Source organism: Geotrypetes seraphini, chromosome 3, assembly GCF_902459505.1.
Source record: "Geotrypetes seraphini chromosome 3, aGeoSer1.1, whole genome shotgun sequence".
In the NCBI taxonomy this organism is placed as follows: Eukaryota; Metazoa; Chordata; class Amphibia; order Gymnophiona; family Dermophiidae; genus Geotrypetes; species Geotrypetes seraphini.
The window spans coordinates 220,868,464-220,888,322 of NC_047086.1; the positions used below are offsets into that span (position 1 = coordinate 220,868,464).

The following is a 19,859-nucleotide window of genomic DNA, read 5'->3' on the forward strand; positions in this document are numbered from 1 at the left end:
GCTGAGGACGATGAGGTGGAGGCCTGGAAAAAGCAGGAGTCGTTTTCTGAGGATAATGACGTTGTGTCTGTTTGTATGCCCGAGCTGGAGGTGTCTTGGGCTTCGGTTGAATGAGAGAAGCAAAAGAGCGCTCATGTTCTGAGAGACGCTTAGTAGCCGCTTCAATGGAATCATCAAATAATTCATTACCCTGACAAGGTAAGTTGGCCAATCTATCTTGAAGATTGGGTGGGATCCATGTCAACAATACGTAGCCAAGCCAGTCTACGCATGGCTACAGCAAAGGCAGATACTTGAGATGATAATTCGAAAGCATCATAGGAAGCCTGAAGCATGAAGAGTCTCAACTCGGAAAGAGTCTTGAGGATTTGTTTAAACTCCGGAAGACGTGCTTTGGAAATGTCAGGATAAAAGGAAGGCAACAATTTCAAAAAATGGTTGAAATAGGTAGAAAAAATGTAATTATAATTAAGAACCCTGTTGGCCATCATCGAGTTTTGGTATAAACGACGGCCAAACTTGTCCATGGTACGACCCTCCCTGCCTGGTGGTACTGCAGCATAAAGCTTGGAAGGATGAGCCTTTTTCAAAGATGATTCCACCACCAGGGACTGAGATTTTTCAAATCCCTTACAGGGGACAGTACGTATCTGGATTCCAATTTGGATGGAATAGCAGTAATAGAATAGGGAGTTTCCATATTCCGTATGAAAGTTTGTTTAAGGACTGGAGTCATAGGTAATCTCAAAGTCTCTTTGGGAGGATGAGAAAGTTCCATGTCCGCTAAGTATTCTGGAGTATACTTAGAATCAGAATGAAGATCCAGCTTGAAGGCCTGTCCCATATCAAACACAAACTTAGCAAAAGAAGTAGATTTTGAGATGGAGGACTTATCTGGAGAAAAAGTACGAGACCTTGGAGCCATAGAATAGGAGGGAGACGCCTCTCTAGAGTATTGAGACAAAGGTTCAGACTTGAGATGCATGGTAATGGAAGAAGCTGCACTCTCTACTTGAGGTGGAGTCATCGAATGTTTGCGCTTCAGACTCCGCACAGGTGACGTCCCTGGAGTTCAAGGCACAGAATGTGTCGATGCAGGAGGAGAAGAGGCTCATACAGTTGGCTTCGATGGAGGAGTTCTTGATCTTGAGAAACTCCGAGTCGAGGCCTCTCGAAATCGAGACTTGTGTTTCGCTGTAAAAGAACAAGACACAGACATCTCGGTATCCATAGAAGGAGACTGGGACACAGACGCCTCTGCACAAAGCTTCAAAGAAAAATGCCTCGAGCGATGCTTCGGGCGAGATGGGAGAGACTTCGATGGAGGCTCCGGTGAAGAGTCACTGGAAGAGACTTGCTTCGGCTTACGAGACCTGCCTCGAGGCAATACCACTGGAGGATCAGATGGATGCTCAGGCTGGTCCCTAGGAGGGAGGGTCGAGGAAATCTGAGTGGTTAAGATGGTCTTCAACATGTCCTCGAACATCAGCACCGAGACAACGGGATCCGGTCTCGTAGGTGCAGCAGTATGCTCCAAAGATTGCGGCCTCGAAGATGAGTAGTCCTTACTCTTGGAGGCATGCTTAGGAGGAGGTCTCAAAGAAGAGTCTGGTGGCTTCTTAGGCACGGTACCTGAAAGAGAGACAGGAGACTTACCCAGCAAGGACATTTTCACTGGAGGCACCCGTCGAAGCCTTCAAGACCGAAGTCAAGGCCTTAGTAGGAATGGAAATCGTGGTCGAGGTCGAGGCCTTCGAGACCGAAGCTCCAGCCGAAGCAGAGGTCGAGGCCTTCGAGACCGAGGTCGGGGTCTTCGAAGCCGAGTCCAATCTTAAGGCCGAGGTCGAGACCTTGTCAGGGGCTGGCTCCATGCCGCCCAAAAGTTGCTGGTTCTGGTCACACCTATGACGAAAGGCTCTAGACTGAAGAGTCCAACAGGATGTACACTCTTCAGGGGAATGAGAAGGCCCCAAACACCCCAAACACTGAGAGTGAGGGTCGGTAAGGGAAATCATCTTTTTACACTGGCGACAGCGTTTAAACCCGGTAAGGGGCCGGGACATAGAAAAAATAAAGTCCGTGTCGACCAATACGAGCGAGTGGGCCTAGGCCCAAAGCCCGTGGACCGGACGAAAAAATAGAAACAAATAAAGTATTTGTATTTTTTTTTTTTTTTTTTTTAAATACTAAAGAACAGAAGAAAAGCACAGCGACCGAGAATAAAACAAAAAAAAACAGCCGCAGTGAAAGAAGGCAACGAAGTTTGCTGCAGAGCGAAGATGAAGAGGACTTCTTGGCTCCGCGGAAAACGTTGAACTGAGGATCCTCACAGGAGATATGCCCCCTAGTTCGGGCGGGAAGGCACGCGCGCATGCATGGTGCAGCACTCGGAAGCTCTTATAAAGATCTTCAAGCAAGTCTGCTTTCGAGGCTGTCCACTGCGGGGCTCCATCGGTGACGTCACCCATGTGTGAGAATATGCTGCCTGCTTGTCCTGGGATAATCTGGCTTTACTTCCAAATCTGTAGTAGTGTGTCAAAATCATTGCCTGCACTCATGGATGCTCCCTTCAGTCATTGATAGTGGAGGTGAGAGCTGTTAGCAATGCCTCTGCTGTTGTTGTGCAACCTCCTTCTGCCTCTAACAACTTATGTAGCTCAGTAAGAAAAAAAAATACTACTGCTATCACATTGGGAAAATTCACTCTACTCTACCTCCAATAACATTATAATAGGGCCATGACACTCTTGTACTCCAGAGTATCCACAAGGCATCATCCCCAGCAATAAGAGGGTTAAAAAAAGTAGGGTTGTTTTTTTTTTCTTTTGCTCTTTGTCTACTCCTGGCCTGGGTGGAAGACTGAAGTGGGTAAGGACAAGTTGGGAGATGGTGTCAGTTTTTATTTAGACAACAATCTGTATCAATCACTGGGGTACTGGGGAGAATGGTGGCAGAGGTCTAGAAGCTGTTAGATTTCAGTGTGTAGGGAAGAGAAAGAGTTCAGTAGAAAGTCACAAGAAAAGGGGAAGGGGGCATCTTATAGGGGAGAGTGACTATATGATGGGAATGGAGTGATGAAAAATTATGTTCTTACCAATTTTCTTTCCTTTAGTCACAGAAGATGAATCCAGAGATGAATGGGTCGTGACCATCCACCAGCAAGTAGAGATAGAGAACACCAAAACTGAGCTCCATCATATTGGATAGTAGTGCTTCCCCCATTCAGGAAAAAAATTTTTGATTCGATTCAGCCTATTGAATTGGTTTTTTGATTCGATTCGATTTTCATGCCCAATTGGGTGGTTTTTTCCAAACATCCTGGTGGGTTTATTTTATAGCCTCTTCACCCCCTTTGCCTTTTCCTAACCACATTGGCGCTGTGGTGTAAATAAAATAAACAAACAAAAAGACTTTTCCTCTCTCTGTTAAATCCTAGCTCACGTTTGTGGTCTAACACCAGCTCTGGCAGGATACACTTTTCAAATCTGACATATTGTAATCACAAAATAAAATTAGTTTTTCTACCTTTTGTTGTCTGGTCATTATTCAAATCTTGTTAGTCCCATGTTGTCTTCTAATAATTTGCTTGCCAGGGTCTCCTTTCTTCTTTCTGCATGCTAACCATCCATCTGCCATCTCTGTCCTCCCCTTCTGTTTACCTTCCCTCCCCAGGAGGTCTAGCATCTTTCCTTTTTTTCGTCTCTCTCAACAGATCCACCTTTTCTTAACTACCCTTTCATCCAGCATCTCTCTCTCCTTCCCCACCACCCCAGGGTCCACCATCTCTCCCTTTCTTTTCCCAACTACCCTCCTATCCAGTATCTCTATCCCCCCTCCACACCATCCCTTGTGTCCAACTTCTCTCCTTTTCTGTTCCTTCCCTCCCTAAATCCCATTGTCCATCATCTCTCTCCCTCTCCTCTATTTTCAGACCCATTATTTCTTCCCCCCCCAAAGTCCGGCATATGCATGTCACTTTGAACCCCCCTTCCCTCCCTCCCTCTGTGTACTTCTACACCAGGGCCCCCTTCCCTGAAGGTCTGTCCTCCCTGAAGGCCTGCACCTCCCCCTTAAGGCCTGCATCCCACCCCTAAAGGCCTGCTTATCCCCCCTGAAGGCATGTGCCACCATCCCTGAAGGCCTGCTTCCTCCTTGAAGGCTTTCCCCCTCCTAAAAGGCCTGCATCCCACCCCTGAAGGCCTGCCTGTCCCCCTCCCTTGAAAGCCTGTCCTCCCCCCTTGAAGGCCTGTCCCCCCTTGAAGGTCTGCATCCCCCCGAAGGCCTGCCTGCCGGCCCCCTCTTGAAGGTCTAGCCTGCCTGCCTGTCCCCCCCCCCCCCTTGAAGGCCTGCACCTCCCCCTGAAGGCCTGTCCCCCCCTTGAAGGCCTGCATCCCACCGTAGGCCTGCCTGCCTGTCCCCCCCTGAAGGCCTGTCTCCCCCCCTTGAAGGCCTGTCACCCCTTAAAGGCCTGCCTGCCTGTTCCCCCTGAAGGCCTGCCTGCTTGTCCCCCCTGAAGGCCTGTCCCAACCCCCACCCCGAAGGACTGCTCACCCCCCCCCCCCCCGGAAGGTCTGCGTATTCCCCTTGGCTTCCCCTGGTGTCCGGCTTTCCCCCTGGCCTCCCCGCACCGTTTACCTGTGAGGAACAGCCTTCAGATAAGATTGCGATGCTAGTGATCTTTCCACTGCTTCGGAGCTGTTTCCTCTGCAGTGGTCCCGCCCCTCCTCTGATGTCAGAGGCAGGATCACGGAGGAAACAGCTCCGAAGCAGTGGAAAGATTGCTAGCATCGCAATCTTATCTGCAGGCTGTTCCTCACAGGTAAATGGTGCGGGGAGGCCTGGGGGGGGAAAGCGGGAGGCCAGAGGTTGAAAGCCGAACGCCATGGGAGGAAAACGGACGCCGGGGGGGAAGCTGAACGCCGGAGGAGGAAGCCAAACACCAGGGGGGGAAGTCGGATAGCAGCACTTCCCGACTGACCCTCCCCCCTCGCCCTCTAAAGCAGGTGCGGCAGCGGCCGGCCAGCAAGAGCAGCACTGCCACTCCTGCTTTAGGGGGCGAGGGGGGGAGGGTCAGCTGAATCAGGAACCGATTTTTTTATTTTTGTTTCGAATCGATTCAAATCAATTCACCCGAAGTGAATCAGTGAACTGATTCGAATTGTGAATCGTGCAGCACTATTGGATAGTAAGCTCACAGGCCAGCCAGTATTCCTCATAACAAAACAGCAGGATCAACATGAAAAGTCAGTCGGCAAATAACTCCCTCTTCACAGTTGTCAAATCTACATCCAGGCTGACCACTGAACCAATCCCTATGGAGCAAAGGCAAAGCAGAAAGGAACATAAAGGGTGGGACCCTGGATTTATCTGCTGTGGCTAAAGGAAAGAAAATTATCAGTTAAGAACATTATTTTTCCTTCCTTGTCATCTGTAGCAGATGAAACCAGAGATGAGTGGAATATAGCAAAGCAGTACTCCGTAGGGTGGGAGAAAGAGCAAAAAGCAGACAGAACAAGACCCCATGAAGTGGTCTGCTGTCCCCGAGGAAATGACAATGAATCCCACAAAGGGGCTCGGGCCTAAAGAGTAAAAACCTGCTCCACTCAGCGCCAGAAACAAAACTGCTAGGCCAAGACTGGAAAAGAACACTCCAAACCTGCTGACCAGGAGCACTCGAAGCGGACGAGGCCTCCCTGTAACCAAAATAGAAGACAGCAGTTAAGGGGAAGCCGAATGGATCTTCAAACAGCGGGCTCAATCAAGATCAAAGAGCCTATTGCCAGAGAGCCAGGCCGAGCTAAGCTTTTCCCCCCCCCCATAGAAAAATCTCAGCCAAGAGTCCATTCTCGACAACAAGGAAAAAGGCCTGGCGAGAAGTTGAGAGAGACAATATGCCCAAGAAACTGGTTGCATTCACCAGCTAGTAAAAGGCGCCCTGCACTGGAATGGAAATGGCCAGGGAAGCCAACTCCTGGCCGCACGCCCTCTAAGGCACATACAGATAGCCACACAAACATCATGCTGGAGCTGCAAGTGAAACCACTAAGGAGTCGTCCTGCTGAACCACCAAGCAGAGCAGTGAATCACAGCCATATGAAGCTATGCCATGGTCAGATGGGACTGTGTCCAACACTCTTTGTCCCAAGGAGGGGTGCCATACAGGCCCGAGGCGCTATGCTCTATATGCTAAAATCAACGTGTGACATATCAGAAACTGAGATTGCTCCCCAGATATGCCAAATCTATGCCGAACAGGAAGCTGACCCCTTACTCTACATCCAGAGACAGAACCAAGCCAAACAGGCAGAAGACAGTATGCCATGCTCTACCTCCAGAGATGGAATTGAACTGAACAGACAGGATATGCCATGGTCTACATATGGAGATGGAACTGTTCCGAACAGAACTGTGCCAGACTGGCAGGGGGCACCCCACTCTACATCCAGAGATGGAGCTGTGGCAAAAAAGTAGGAGGCACTACTCACCACATTCAGAAATGGAACTGTGATGAACAGGCAGAAGATGCCACACTCCATGTCCAGAGACGGAGCTGAGCCTGTCAGATGAGAAGCGCTATGCTGAGCCTGGCAGGCAAGAAGCTCCATGCTGCACATCCAGAGTCGGTGTCAAGTCTAGCAGGCAGGAGGCGCCATGCTACACGTCCAGAACAGAGGTGAATCTAAACAGGCAGGAGGCACCATGACCATGTCCAGAGGCAGAGCTGAGCCTAACAAGGAGGCACCATGCTCTACTTACAAGGATGGAGCTGTCGAACATGTAGGAAGTGCCACCTAACAGGCAAGAGGCGTCACGCTCCACGTCCAGAGATGGAGTTGAGCCTAATAGGCAGGAGGCTCCACATCCAGAGACGGAGCTGAGCCTAACAGGCAGGAGGTGCCACGCTCCACGTCCAAAGACAGAGCTGAGCCTAACAAGCAGGAGGCGTCACACTCCACGTCCAAAGACGGAGCTGAGCCTAACAGGCAGGAAGCACCACGCTCCACGTCCAGAGATGAAGCTGAGCCTAACAGGCAGGAGGCGCCACACTCCACGTCCAGAAAGAGAGCTGAGCCTAACAAGAAGGAGGCATCAAGCTCTACTTCCAAGGACAGAGCTTAGTCAAAAATGCAGGAGATGCCACATTCTACAACCAGAGGCAAAGCTGAGCCTAGCAAGAGGTGTCAAGTTCTACAGCCAGAGAGGAAGCTGGGTCAAACAGATAAGAGGTGCCACCATGCTGTACCTCCAGAGACCGAGCTATGTTGAACAGGCAACAGGCAACATAATCTACATCTGGAGACAGAGCTGCATTTATCAGACAGGAGGCACCCCTGCTCTACATCCAGAAATGGAACTGTGCTGTACATACAGGAGACACTACGCTGTACCCCTAGAGTCAGAAACAAGCTGGACATACAGGATGCACTATGTTCTACATCCAGAGATGGATTTGCCTGAAAAGACAAGAGGCGCCAAATGGAGAAACATAAACAGATTGAGACAGTAGGCAGATGCAGGCAGGACAGGGTGGAAATCTAGAATGACACAAAGATATTATCAAGGTAAGAACATAATCTCTTTTTCCAGTGCAATAGGTGTGTCATTCAAGACAAGCGAGATGTACCAAAGCAGGCCCAGGATTTCATGGCGGGCTGACTGCACCGGCCCACAACACAGAGGAACCAAAGGCAGAGTCCTCTCTTGCCGCCAACATCCATGCTGTAAATCTTTGCAAATGTGTGGAGAGTGAACCAAGTTGCAACTCTACAAATCTCCTCTGGAGAGACTGCCCTAGTTTCCGCCCACGACGAAGCTACACTTCTATTCAAATGCACCTTCACAGAAACAGGAGACTGCTTCCCACAGACAATATGAGCTGACGAAATGGCCTTATGGATCCATCTGGAGATCATGGCCTTGGAAGTGGGTGTGCCACACTTAGCCGAATGAGTCAGCACAAACAGATAGTCAGAGCGCCTAAACTCATTGAAGACCTCTAGACAGTGAAGAAGCACTCTTCCCACGTCTAACTTCTTCAAAATGCAGTCCTGTTTCTTAGAACCTATAGGTTGTAAGACAGGCAAACAGACCTCTTGATCAACATGAAATGCTGAAACTACCTTAGCAGAAAAGAAGGAACAGTGTGTAGGGAGATTCCAGGCTCTGAAATTGTAAGGAAAGGCTCTTGACAAGAAAGAGCCTGGAGCTATGAGACTTGCCACACCGATGTCATGTCCCAAAGGCACGCTTCTTCCAGAGGCTTGGAGAAAGGCTGAAATCAAAAATGGCTTCACATTCTTTAGGTGTACCAATGCTGGAAATTCCTCCACGCTTTAGTGTGGACAGAAACTGTAGCTGACTTCTTAGACTTGAGAAGGGTGGCAATTACCATGTCTGAATAACCTTTGCGCTCTAACTCCTCATGTTCAAGAGCCATGCCGTAAGAGCAAAGCGATATAGATCTTCCATGCAAACTGGACATTATGAAAGCAGGTCTGGATGCACATGCAATCGGAGGCTGTGGCCTGTTCAAAGATGCATCAGATCCGCATACCATGGCCTGCGAGGCCAACCTGGAGCCACCAGAATTACTCTTCCCTGATGAGTTGCGATCTGTTGAACAACTCAGCCTATCATGGGCCAGGGGAGGAAACACGTACAACAGGATACCCTGAGGTCACAGCTGGACTAGTACTTATAGACTCTCGCTGCCAAGTTCAAATCTTTGGCTGAAGAATCGGACTGCCTTCTTGTTTTTTGCCATCATCATGAGGTTGAATTGGGGACAACTCCAACGTTGAATAATGGACTAAAACGCTGCCTGGATCCAAGGTCTGCTGAGGAAGTTGGCCTGAACATTGTCCATGCCCATGATGCACTGCTGTCAGTGCCTAAAGATGTTGCTCCGCCCAGTGAAAGAGCATGTAGGCTTCCAGACACAGAGATGCACTCTTGGTGCCTTCCTGTTGACTGACATACGCCACTACTCTCGTATTGTCAGAGAAGACTGTCCGCTTGACCGTCAAGTCTTCTGCAATTTCTTCAGACCCAACTGGATGGCACGCAGATCCCGCCTGTTGATCGACCACCTTTTCTGAGAGGGCATCCAACGTTCCTGAAGAGGTCATTGGTTGCAATGGGCTCCCCATCACAGGAAACTGGCATCTGCAATTACAACTACTCAGGAATCGATCCGCAGGGGCACACCCTTGGAAAGGGACCAAGGACAAAGCCACCACTCCTTGATAGCACAAGCCTCCAACGTTCATGGCAAAATGTTCTGTAAGGCTTCTGGGTGGTGCATGAGGTGCAGCACAAAGTGGTATATGTCCCATCCTATCCCTTACCTGCAGGCAACAGATTGCCTTGAGCCGCATTTGAGCATTATCACATCTGGCTACTGCTACTACTCAAGTCATCAGATGAGCCTCCAGTCCATCATGGTTGGGGTTACATATACCTTGCATGCAGTTTCCTGATCTGCCCAGACCTAGACAACTGTGGTGGAGGCCTGCCCCAAAGGGCCTCACATTAGCAAGGTTTTGGCTCTGGCCTCCTCTATGCTCAACCATGTGCTGTGTGACTGTGGCCTGCTCAGAGCCAAAACCCAACACACAGTGTAAGTGGCATTACTGTTGGCTTGCTTCATTCTTCAAGCCATCTTTGACAACATTTCAGCCAGATGTGATGCACAGTTAATGTTTGACAGCTATTTGAATTGACCACGTTCGCATTTATCACAAAAATTGGAAAACATTTTTATTTGAAGAAGTGGATGGCCATGCAGATTACAGCCGAGTTAGATGAAGTTCATGGGGACTCTGCGCCAGCACTGGACTATTTATTTCTGGATAAATGAGTTTAAACATGGCCATACATGCACTGAAGATGAAGAATGCTCCAGATACCCATTCAAGGTCACCACAAAGGATATGATTGAAAAAATTCATTGTATCGTTATGGAGGACCGCAAGTGAAAATGCGCAAGATTGCTGAGACTGTAGGCATATTAAATGAATGAGTGCACAATATCCTGCACAAAAAATTGCAAATGAAAAAGCTGTATGCGCAATGGGGTGCCGCGATTGTTGACTGTCGATCAGAAATGTATATAAAAGGACATTTCAGTGTAGTGTTTACCAATGTTTAATCACAATCCACAGGAATTTTTGCGTCAATTCATGACCGTGGATAAAACTTGGATCCACCACTACACATCTGAGTTGAAGCAGCAGTCATAGCAGTGGAAAACGACTGGTGAAAGTGCGCCGAAGAAGACAAAGACCATTTTGTCAGCTGGGAAGGTGATTAATCCTGATTGACTACTTGGAAAAGGGTAAAACAATAACAGGAGCTTATTATGCAGCATTGTTGAACCGTTTGAAAGATGAGTTGAAGGAAAAATGGTCAAGACTGGTGCACAAAAAAGTGCTCTTTCACCAGGACAATGCAATGTTTCACACATCAACCATCACAATGGCAAAACTGCACGAATTAGGCTTTGAATTGATTCCTCATTCTCCCTACTCCCCGGACTTATCCCCATCCAACTTTTTTCTGTTCCCAAACTTAAAACATTTGGCTTGGTGGGAAGAAATTTTCATCAAATGAGGATGTCATCGACGCTGTCAATGAGTATTTTGCAAAGTTTGACAAAACCTATTTTTCAGACTGGATTAAAAAATTGGAAACTCGCTGGACTAAGTGTATAGCCCTTGATGGAGAGTACGTTGAGAAATAATACTGATTTCCCCCCCCCAAAAAAAAAAGTGTTTAACTTGCTTTTTCTAACAACCCTCGTATGTAGTGTGCGTGTGTATATATATAAATACACATACACATAACAGGGGAGATAGGGGACTTATTCTGCTTTAGGACGGGGAAGAGCCCTCCCAAAATATCAGGTCTAACAACGCCAGTGGAAACTTTACTGTTCATACATTTCATGGACTAATTCAAAGCCCTTTGTAAGTCTGTTACCATAAGTCCAATGTATGGGCACGTATTTCTCTCGCTAACGGAAACTGAGCCGCTTACTGAATCTTTATCAGTTTCAACCTGAAACTGAATCAAACATCAATCTATAAGGTTTTGACTGTCCGGCCAGTTGCCAGCAAAACTGCTCCCTTGGCTTTTAAATTTTGCAGCGCACACCAAAACCAAACGGCCAGTATCGCCATTAACCATCCCCCTCCCTGGTACCTGCAACACTTCCTTCTCTAGATCCTCTGCGCTGAATGTATAAAATTGTCTCCTAGTAACCGCGACTTCCGCCTATCAAAATCCGCGCCGGCTGCGCTACTTCCGGTAACGTAGCAGATGGGGCGAAATGGTGCTGAACCAAGAGAAACGATGGCAACGGAGAGGAGGCGTGTCGCTTTAGGGCTCTGTGATTGGATGCGGGTCTTTCTTTCCTTATGATTGTTTAGAAGCCGCTGTGGGTGGATTTTCCTTCTGTTCTCTGAGAGACCAGTAGATGTTGCACTTGGGTTAGCTTTCTGCAAGGTTAGTGAGTTTGGAGAGTGCTATTACTGTTTTGTGTTTCTTAAGGATTGACTTGTAACTTGAGTCACTGAAAGTCAGTTGGCGGATAGCATTTGCTCTCTGCTAACCTGGCACTGGATGTATGTATTCTATGGTATTATATGTATGAGTGAAATGTTAGCACAATTGTGGAGAAGTGTGGGAACAGCACAGAGAATAAACCCCAGAAAGAAGAGGGAACAAAAAAAATAAAAAGGCAATAAAAAAAAGTATTCTACCTCGTATCCAGTCTTCCTAGTCCAGTTCCTTGAACCCCTGACTACCATCCACGTTTATTGTCTGCTTCTGTCAAAAGAATTTGTTTTGGGAAAAATGTTTTAGTACTTTTAATTTATTTATGTATCAGATGTGCTTCAGAGCTCATCCTGTGTTTCTTGTGTTGTTAATCCAATAATCATATGCACCTGCACCCCTTCCCATGTACCTCTTTAATTTTCCCAGCACAAGCAGCATAATGAACTTACTGCCTGTATCAGTATCAGCTCTCCCTCTGACATCACTTCCTAAGTGCAGGACCTAGAAATGATGTCATAGAGAGAGCCAACACCGACACGGACAGCAACTTTGTGGTGCTGCTCACTCTGAGAAAATTAAAGAGGTTCAAGGGCAGGGGGGTCAGGAAGGGGCGGAGAGGAGGACAGATGCCGGCACATCCACCAAGATGGCACCTGGGGTAGACTACCCCCTCCCCCTTAATACACCACTGAATGTGGGGAAATATTTTTTGACTCTCACATTGACTCTCTTCATACAGTAGTTGCCTGCTTAATGACTCAATGGAACAAAGTATATCTTCCTGACAACACTCTGTGTTGACAGCTATCCATGATGCTGATGGCCTCTGTTCACACTGTCCTTCAAGTTCTAGGGCACGAGGACCTTATGAGACTGGCATCAAAATGGCAGAAGATGTTTAATGTAAATAAGTGCAAAGTGATGTATGTGGGAAAGAAGAACCCGAACTATAGCTACATGATGCAGGTTCCACGTTAGGAATCACTGCCCATGAAAAAGATCTAGGTGTCATCGTTGAGGATACATTGAAACTCTCAGCTCACTGTGGGCAGCGGTTAAGAAAGCAAAAAGAATGTTAGGAATTATTGGGAAAGGCATGGAAAACAAAGATGAAAATGTTATAATGCCCTTGTTTCGCTCTATGGTACGGCTGCAACTTGAATGCTGTGTGCAATTCTGGCCGCTGTATCTCAAAAAAGATATAATGGAATTAGCAAAGGTACAGAGAAGAGCAACGAAAAAGATAAAAGGGATAGGACAACTTCCCCCTGAGGAAAGGCTAAAGCAGTTAGGGCTCTTCATATTGAAGATACAGCTCAGGGGTGATATGACAGAGGTGTATAAAATACTGAGTGGAAAGGGTAGATGTGAATCGTTTGTTTATTCTTTCAAGTTTATTATATATTTGATATCCTGCCTATCATTATGTTTGGCGGTTTACAATAAAAATACAAGGTTTTCAAGTTTATTATTAAAAATTTGTTATACCGCCTATTCAGACTTCAAGGCGGTGTATATAAAATAATAATAAAAATAGGAAATACATTACAATTATTAGTACAAGACTTATAGGGTCTTTAAACAATTAAAAGACGAACTGGAATAAAAGGGAAGAGGTTAGAAATGCATTGTTTATAGAAGAGGATGGCAGGGAAATACATAAGGTAGGGGAGCAAGAGATGAATCTTTGAAATCAAAAAGTAGCATCGTTAAAAGGACGGTTATAGATTGAAAGCATCTTTAAACAGAAAGGTTTTTAATTTGGATTTGAAATATTTTAGAAAAGTTTCTTCCCGTAGATGATTTGGTGCGGAGTTCTAGAGGAAAGGTGCTGTAACTGAAAAAAATGGTTGTACGCATTGTATTAATATGTCTTAGTGATGGGATTGAGAGCAAGTTTTGGGAGGTAGAGCGGAGAGACCTGTGAGAGTTATGTGGTATAAGGGGGAAAACCCCATTACATAACAATACATGCATATGATGAAGCTACTAAGTTGTAGTTTTAAAACAAACCGAAGAAAATATTTCTTTACACAATGTGTAATTAATCTCTGGAATTCGTTGCCGAGATTGTGATGAAATCAGTTAGCTTAGCAGGGTTTAAACAAAAAAAGGATGATTTCCTAAAAGAGAAGTCCATAGGCCATTATTGAGATGACTTGGGGAAATCCACTGCTTATTGCTAGGATAAGCAGCATAAAATCTGTTTTACTACTCGAGATCTTGCTAAGTACTCGGGATCTGGGTTGGCCACTGATGGAAACAGGTTACTGGGCTTGATGTCCCAGCATTGCAATTCTTATTTTCTTACGTATGAGGTCCTTCTAGTGGTGGCTTAAGCTCCAGTGGCATGCACACTGCTTAAGAACATAAGAATAGCCTTACAGGGTCAGACCAATGGTCTATCAAGCCCAGTAACCCTTTCTCACGGTGGCCAATCCAGGTCACTAGTACCTGGCCAAAAGCCAAGGTGTAGCAATATTCCATGCTACCAATACAGGGCAAGCAGTGGCTTCTCCCATGTCTTTCTCAATAACAGACTATGGACTTTTCTCCAGGAACTTGTCCAAACTTTTCTTGAAACCAGCTACACTATCCACTCTTACCACATCCTCTGGCAATGCATTCCAGAGCTTAACCATACTCTGAGTGAACAAATATTTCCTCCTATTGGTTTTAAAAGTATGTCCCTGTAACTTCATCCAAAGGGTGCAGCACTCACCAAACATCTAGCAACCCCAAGGTAGACTCCAGGAGCTTGGCCCCTGTACAAAGTTTGATAGCCTCTTTTCCAGTGAAGTCCCCACCAAGAAGCAGCAGAATGTCACCAAATTGCAAAAGTTGATTGCAGAGCCCCCGAAAAAAATGACCCGAAGGATTGTTATGAGCATATACATTGCATAACAAAAGGGGCCGATTATTGAGCAAGACGGATGCTATAATGTAACGCCCATTAGGGTCGCAGAGCACTCACCGGATTTGCAGGTAGAGACCCTTACGGATCAAAATAATGATTCCCCCTTTCCCACCAACAGCAGGCGCCTCTAAATGCGTACCCACCCACTAGGTGCAGAGCTTAGCATGTTCTACAGAGGACAGCCTGGTCTCCTGTAAAAAGGCTATCAAAGTTTTAGAACGATTCAAACGCTGTAAAATTTTGGAGCGCTTGACAAGGGAATGAATCCCCCCCAACATTCCATGAGGTCAAGGTATACTCCAGAGTATTCTAGACAAAAGAAAAGTGTAGCAAGGACAAGCATCCTTAAGGGTTCCAGAGGGCATCCCAGCCGCCACCCCTCCAGCTTCAAGAAACCTCCCCCCCCAAGAAGCAAACCATATCCCCTCCGCCTGTGCAAAAACTTCCCCCCCAACCGCCCCCCACCCTACCCCTGCAAAGACCCCCCAGGGACCTACCCCAAGACCCCTGTGTCCCAGCAATCCCTCCCCCTCCCACTACCCCCGCTCCTCTGCATACCCTCTCCCAACCTCTATCCAAGACACCCCTCGCTGGGCGTCACTTCCAGGAAACTTTGTACACCCCCCCACGGGAAACAAACAGTAATGCCCCATTGCCCTCAGCCTCCCTCAACGCAAAACAGAAAGATAAAGAATAGAAAAACTGAAGAGAGCCCTTAAACGCATGCTACTAGAGGAGAGCAAGGACCTAGCATCCAAACCACCCCAAACCACTCATTCCGCTCCTCCCAACCCAAACAGCCACACCGCAAAACTCAACCACTCCCTCCCAAACCGAACCATGCACCCCACAAACAGTCCCCCCTTACAAAACTATAAAAAAAAGCAAAGCACAAGGACCACTATACTCATGGGAGAGACCGGAACAATCACTGCTCAATCCCCAAAGATAGGAGCCAGAGGAACCCCCACTCCAACCAGCCACACTGCACCCAAACAAACTCCCCTCTCGATCAGCACGCACTCAACCCAGACACGCCAACACCCAAAAAAAAAAGGCATTGAGCCCTCACACAGGAGGACCCAGCGTCCCTAAACATACATGTGTGTAAAAGGACCCCCAGTAAGGGAGCCCTAGATCAGAAGACAAGCCATCTACTGAGAATGGGGCCCCTTCAGTCCGTGGCAGCTCCTCATGCTGGACCTTCAGGCATCTGCTCCGTCAGAAAGCGTTGAGCTACCTCCAAAGTGTCAAAGTGATGGGCTCTGCCCAGGTGGATCAACCGCAATCGGGCCGGGTATTGTAAAGAGAAAGAGATATTCCGTTGGATGAGCCGGGTACACAATGGCGAAAACTGACGCCGGGCCTGAGAGACTTCAGCAGAATAGTCCTGAAAGCAGAGAATAGGCCGGTTGTCATATATCAGATTCCCTGCTGCAATGCTTGCAGGACCTCCACCTTGTGACGATAGTTCAGGATGCGGCAGATGACCACCTGAGGCCAGTCCGCGTTCTCTCTCTGCTGCCCTAAACGATGCGCCCGCTCGACCCGCAAGGGGCTCGAAGACTGTGGGAGAGATAAAGATTCAGGCAACCAGCGTTCCAGCATATCCCCAAGCTTCACCAATTTGGGCAGGCCAACAAATCTAAGGTTGTTGCGGCGTGATCTGTTTTTCAGATCATCCACCTTGGCCTGCAGCGCCACTATTGTAGTTGTATGGGCTGTCTGCTCCTGGGAAAGCTGCTGGACCCGATCCTCTGTGGCACTCACACACTGCTGAGTCTCCCTGACCTCCGAGGTGAGAGTGGCAAAACATTGGTCCAGCATATCAAGTTTATCTAAGATACGCTGTAACTTGTCTCCCAACGAACTCTCAATAGCTGCCTGTACCTCGGCTATGACTTCAGCCACCCACAAAGAGCTGGAAGAGTCCGGCGACCGGGGTGCCACGTGGTCCGCCATCATCGGGTCCAGCAGCTTGCTCCGCTCCTGATCTTTCCAGGTGATCTTCGAGGCCATCGCACTCCACTCAGGCTCACCAAAACCCACGCCAGGCAGTTGGGAATCACTCAGCTGCAGTTTGGGGACCAAAACAATAAAGCAGATTGCAGAGAAATTGCTGAGCCGCGGTCGGGTGTAGCGGAGCTGTAGCAGCTAGCTGTCTACAGCGCCATGTTTCCGCTGGAAGTCCATATCTTTATGTTTAAAAAACATCTTCAAGAGCCAATCTCTATCAAGAGCTAATTGAACAAAAAGTGTAGCTAAACTAATCTGATCTATTCCTGATGACTCCAATAAATTTGTCAAGTCCAATAATTTAATTGCTGGTTCCTGTTGTTCTTCCGGAGTTTTCTTCTTTCCCACTGAAATATAGTAAATCTTTGAAATAGGTAGAAGTGAGTTTTGAGAGATTTTCAGAATCTCCAGAAGATACTTTTTATACATTTCCATCGCTGAAATAGTTGGTGATTTAGGAAAGTTAATCAGTCTTAAATTATTCTTTCTTGTCATATTTTCCAATACTTCCAACTTAAAGTTAATGTTGCCATTATCTTTCATTAGGAGGTGATTTTGTACACCCAAACTTTCCTTTTTTTTTTCTTGCTCCAGTGATTTCTTCTCCAAATTTCTTACTCTTTGTTGCAACATTAAAGAATCCAAAAGTATCCCAGAACAATGAGTGGCTAGTGTTTGTAATTGAGAACCCAAAAATACTTGTAATGTTGAAATTGCTTCCCAAATAGAATTTAGATCATTCACTGTAGTGGAGCAATTGAAATTTCCAATCCCAAATCTTTAGATTTCACAGTACCTGAAAAAAAAGATGTCAACGTGGGTTCTGGCAGACCCTCTTGCAATTCCAAGACTCCACGCAGTGGCAGTTGTGTTGCTGAAGCAGTCGTCACTTTCCGTACTGCCTGTTCTTCTTCCTCCTCCACACAGCTTACGGATGTGACTGCTACACTTCCTTCTCTCCCTGTGTGTAACAACACTAGGCAGGGGAGTGGCCGTGCCGGCGTTCTACACTCTTCTGAGGAGAAGCTGACTGCCTCGAGAGAGGTTGAACCCAACCTGCCTTCAACGCCAGCTGAGGGCATCTCCACTGGAATTTCTTTAGGCCCCCACTCGACGAAAACATCCATCGGACCAGAAAGCTGCAATTGCAACCCGGGCACCGAAGAGAAAACCCGGGTCTTTGACTTTTGCTTCACCATAAGTAGAAGGAAAGACTCGATGGTGTTCTACGAACACACTCAGTCCGCCATCTTAGTTAAGTTCCTCCTCCACTCCATTATGATGCTTCTTTATTGCTCCATGATGTAACCTCACCTTGAATATTGCATTCAGTTCTGGTCTTCATATTTCAAATAGAGCAGAATTAGAAAAAGTTTAAAGAATGACAACCAAAATGATAAAGGGGATGGAACTCCTCTCATATTAGTTTTTGTACTGGGGGAAGAAAGTCAGGAAACCATACTTAGGGGCCTCTTCTATCAAACTGTGCTAGCAGTTTTTAGCGCAGAGAGCCGTGCTGAATGGCCCGCGCTGCTCCCTATGCTCATAGGAACTCTGAGTGTCAGAAGCAGCGCAGGCCATTCAGCGCAGTTCACCGTGCTACAAACTGGTAGCACAGTTTGATAGAAGAAGTTCTTAGGTCTGCCACTGGCCTAGACTTTTGTCACACTAGTTCTGGTCACACAGTGCTTCCTTCTCCTCTCATCTGTCTTAAAAGCATTCTCTGCTGTCACTTTCCTACCTTCTCCCCCTTCCTCCTTTATCTCTGTGTAAATATCTTTTTTCCTTCTTTATTATATATATAAAATCTATGAATATTTTTTCCACACCTTGCTTGTATCACTGACTGTCTAGTTTTTCCCTGGCTTTCTATTCTCTGTCCTGCCACTTGTTTCATGATCATTTTTGTGGATTAGATAGTCTCTCTGTATTTGTTATACCTATATGTTAACAGTGCATGTGGTATGTGCTGAAAATATGATTCTCACATTTATGTTTACTCTAAGTAAGGCAGAAGGAGAGGAGTTGGGTGGATTCTCAGATACATTGATGACCTAAAGGATAGGAGCAGCCAAAGAAAGAAACATGCTGTGGCATATCCTACACTGAGCTACAGATTCTTGCTTCACAGTTAGACACAGTGCACGTGGCTTCACCTCACGTGCATTTTATAATCCCATTTTCCCAAGAGCTGGAGCCACTAGACTGGTCTTTCTTGGTATAATTCTCTATGCCTTCATGTCTCTGGATCCTTAATTCAGTATCCCCAACCTCAGAGAGCCTGGTTCAAGGGCCCCAGCATTCTTGTTTTGGCATCACAATACTTGAGGTATTTAAATTAGAAGTGGGGAAATGATAGATGGAACTAATTACTTCTTGTCCTTGAAACAATGCATAAAGCTAGTAAGTAGAGAAGCACATAATATAGTCAACTTGATAGATAAGGAGAGATGGTATAAGAACTATATAGAAGGCAGACAAGGTGAAAATAAATTGCTAAACAACTATCAGCATAAATGCTTATGGGCCGACATAAGAAATTAACGCTGGGGCTAGAGCCGATTAGCACTGGAATAGTGCCGTCAGTTAGGGTGCACAGAATGTTCATATGACTGAGGATAACATGAGTGCCAAAGATGGCTGCAAGTAGCATTAAAATGCAGTCGATCCTATGAAAATGAGGTCCTTAGCTATTCCCTCCCAATGCTCATAAACAGCACGTAAAGCATCCTGAACTTGTAGTGCGCTCCCTTCCCTCTTTATACAATCTGAGAACAGGCTCATTACTACAGTAGGCAGTGGAGGAGATGCTCAGATGGTCCTCAACAGTGAGCCCAACTGGGTCATGGGAGGGAGAGAAGCTGTACAGTTCAAAATCCTCATTTAACCACAGGCCCCCTGCTTCCCAGTTTGATTGAGCATGCGCACAATTTAACCTCATTGGCTACGATACTGCTACTGCGCAAAGCTAGGTTTATCACACAGGTGCTGTGCACGTGCACCAGGCATGTTCCTCCCCTCTTTACTTACCAATGCTCAACAAATATAGGTCCCCTTTTACAAAGCCACGGTAGTGTGTCCTGTGGGGCAAATGTGACGGAGCCCATTCAGTTCCTATGGGCTGTGTTGCATTTGCCGTGCCAGATCTCGCTACCACGGCTTTGTAAAATGAGCTCATAATTTGCATGCTGTAAGTGTTGAGCACTAGGAAGCTTTTTAACTTAACAGCACCAGAGTTCTCGGCTTCAGCCTCTTAGAGTTCAAAAGAACATGCTGGGCACCTCCCCCAATTTAGTAGTTATGGTATGTCAATAGATTTTCACATGCCGCATGTTTATTTTTTTGCACTAAGATGCGGTAACTGCAA

The 19,859-nt window shown here is 46.7% G+C and overlaps 1 protein-coding gene across 1 annotated transcript in view; it reads right to left on the reverse strand.

The window, feature by feature from the left end:
- CCDC65 (coiled-coil domain containing 65) overlaps positions 1-11,330 on the reverse strand; it is a 28,691-nt gene extending 17,361 nt beyond the window's left edge. The window contains exon 1 of the mRNA XM_033938194.1: positions 11,203-11,330. The gene's annotated coding sequence lies outside the window, so the exon portion shown is untranslated. The remainder of the gene's footprint in view (positions 1-11,202) is intronic.
- Between the last annotated feature and the right edge of the window lie 8,529 nt (positions 11,331-19,859).